The sequence below is a fragment of the Pinus tabuliformis genome, chromosome 7 (assembly GCF_031772625.1).
Source record: "Pinus tabuliformis cultivar Carrire ecotype Pingquan chromosome 7, CPIR1, whole genome shotgun sequence".
Classification (NCBI taxonomy): domain Eukaryota; kingdom Viridiplantae; phylum Streptophyta; class Pinopsida; order Pinales; family Pinaceae; genus Pinus; species Pinus tabuliformis.
This window is the reverse complement of record NC_142293.1, coordinates 822,775,237-822,778,876: the sequence shown is the minus strand read 5'-3', so window position 1 is coordinate 822,778,876 and position 3,640 is coordinate 822,775,237.

The following is a 3,640-nucleotide window of genomic DNA, read 5'->3' as shown; positions in this document are numbered from 1 at the left end:
AATCCTTTGATTTATTAATCATTTAGATTTATAATATTAAAGAAATGAGAGATATTATTAAACATGATTAATATTATATTAATTATTAATAGTCTTTAAATTAATAATATTGTTTTTAAATTCATTATTGATAATCATAATGTTTAATTTTATATTTTTAAAATATATTATTTATTGATCACAATAACTATTATAAATTTATAATAACTAATATTTGAAATGTTATTTTTAATATTTATTAGAACTAATATTTAAAATGTTATTTTTTTTAAATATTTAATAACTTAAAATTGTAAATGGTGGAGATGACATGAATTTTATGGTGTTTATGAATTTTGCATTGTAATTTATATATAAAACCACTAGTACATTGGATTTAGTGTTAAATTTGATTTATTTTTAAGTTTATCATATAAAATTGTTTGTTTACTATTTTGATGATTAACAGCAATAGAGCAATAAGTTAAATTTGGGTCATGGCTTATTTCACACCTTTCCATTTTCTTTGTCGATATATTTGATTCTATTTTTGTCGATATATTTGATTCTATTTTAAATTCAATGTTATTCCCAACTATCCTCATTTATTTGAAAACACCACTCCAAAAGAAACTCTCATCCATTTGAAAACACGACTCCAACATAAGTTCTCATTATTTCATTTAATTATAGCATGGTGGGTTTTTTTATATATATAAAATGGCCATTCCAGATTTGATTTGGAGCTAACATTTCTTCATTTAATTTAATTAAGACAAAAGGGTTGATATTTTAGAGAGCCGTGCATCTTACATGTTACAAGGTAAATTAATAATCATTTAAATGAAAAATCAAAACCAAACTCAGCCAACTGATTTATGCATCCTTTCATTTCTGTTTGGTTTCAATTCAGAGGTAAAGAATCCCATGTCATGTAAGAATCTAGACAATTCCATTGCATGATAGTACAGAAATTCTTAGGTCTGATTTATGGTATGCATCATGATCTCTCATTATGCATGATGATCTTTAATTTCCTTCTCAGGTTTTTCATTTTGAAAATTATTGGCCTGGACTGCAATTGTAGTCCACGAACAACACATTCAACAAATCAACACTCTTTGGAGCATAGGTTTGTTGTTTGCAAGGATAAAAGATTACTATCTAAATATTTTGAATCCTAATAAAATTTCAATAGACGCATTTGGGCGTACCAAGGTCGTTTTTAATGTGCGCACACACACTCAATCTTTGTATTATTAAACGCTAATATTTTTACATTCAAACCACTCCGTATGTTATAGCATCCCCACCTTCCCTTAATTTAGTTAAAATCTTAGAAAATAGTAAGAGTTTAATATTGTCACCTTTCATTAGTGAGAATGGATCTCATGATCGGATGTTCCTATGCTCTAGCCTCCTCATATATTATAATTACAAAATAACTGTAAAAAAAAAATTAAAAAAAATTATTATAATTACACAGTATTTCATATACAATCTAACTAAATCTAATATCCCAACACAAAAGTAAAGGGATATATCACTGAGTATATAAAACCTGGCTTGCTCCTCCCTTGCCAAAGCAACACTGTCTGAGAAATAAGAGAGGAGCATGAATACCGCTTGAACTTTTCATGCCATATCAGAGCTCACTCTAAAGGCTAATAGACTCCCACAAGGTCCCATCCATTTCGCAAACATAGATTCGATTTGAATTATTGAATTGAAGTAGGGGATTTGGAGTACTTTGTTCGATTAGCGGAGGAAAATGCCAACAATCAAGGGTTTCATGATTAAATGTTGGGATAACTGCATGTCCCAGGTTGGCAATATGGAAGGAAAATTGTCGTTTTATCTTATATTGTTTCATATATTTTTTATTTTATTTTTTAATATCATTCTTTTAATCTTTATACGTGGAGATAAAGGAGAGGCAGACTGAAATTTTAATCTCACTTGGTAAAAAATTAATTTAAGTAGGGTTTAAACACCTTATTTAGATATGAAAGGAAGTTATGACTTTTAATTTCATTCATTGATTGAGTGGCTATTACAAGAATATGCTGGCATCTTTTAGTTTAGACCATCAGATCAAAAGGATTAATTAGAAAAATGGTTAAAATGCCAAATTCCAATAAGAGGGACACCTATCCGTGTAATTATGAATGAGATTCAACGTATAGAAACAATTATCTTGAAATTAGCTAATTTTTTTTCACATTGAATGATTTAATAAAAATTATAAGAAACTTACATCTTTTGCCACTGAAAAATTAAAAGAGGCTTATTAGTATCTTTGAAAAAATATTAACCATCATAGAAATTCCAACTCTAACAATGAATGCCATTGATATAAAAAACTATCTTACAGTCAGAGAATTTTTTTTCACATTATAGTTGGATAATTTATTTTCATATTGAATAATTTAATAAAAATTATAAAAAACTTATTTCTCTATGTGACAAGGAATATTAACTATAACCCAAATTAAAATTTGAACCATAATTCTTGATTCCCGTGGTTGGAACGATGACCAGATATTTTCTAACTACCTAAAACGAATTGTGTGACCTTCAAATTTCCAAGAAAGTTAGTTTTTTATATGGCTTTATTTAGCGTTTGCAATTACCAACGTTTTTCACGTTACTTGAATAAAGTCTTCTGTGCTAGGGATTAAAAATCTTTTGCATTTATTTATAGGCCTGTGTCTAGTTAAATACATAGTAAATTTATTTAGCAACATTTTTCTATTTTTTAAGAATTAAAACTTTTTTGAATTTATTTATCAAATACATATTCAATTTCCCAAAAATATTTTGCATGCATTTATAGGTTTTTATTTAGTTAAATACATAGTCAATCTATTTAGCCACATTTTTCTTGTTTTTTTCCAAAGTATTAAAACTTTTTTGGATTTATTTATATCATATACATATTCAATCTCCCAAAATATCACGTAGAATAAAGGAAAACTTTTAATTGTTACTATTCTTCTCAAATTTATGCTTTACCGCGTTTCTTTTGCAATTGCTAGTAATATATTATGTGTGTTTTACAATTTTTTTAAAATAGTAATAATATTATTGAAATTTTATGTTATAATTTTATTACCAAATAATTTAACAATATTAAAATTTTATGTTATATTTGTTTTATCATTTTTTGAGAAAACTATAAATTTATTGTAATTTTATATTTTTCCATATTGCAATTTTTTTAAGAGAAGTGATAATATCATTACTAATGAGTATAATCATTGTATATTTTTATTTATAAAAATGGTTAATGATTAATATAATCTAATAAAAATATATATTATTTAAAATCACATATGTAAATTAAAATAATTTAATGGTATGTGTTAAGACCTCCGGTTGCGGGTGCGACGGGCGCCGGGAGGGCGATCGTGCACGGGCGCGGGCGGGCGCGCCGAATGACAATTGTGCGACGGTGTGCGGTCACCTTGCGACGTTTGTGCGATGAAAACCTGCGACGTAACATGCGACGAAAGACACTTGGGCAGAATACGACTAAGTGTTGGACCTTTATATGCGATGGTGGATGGTCATTAAAACACCCAGCCGACATGTATGTGGAGGCATGTTATTATGATTTGGGGAGTCGGCCTTATGGCTGTACGCACCCTTTGAAGACGCA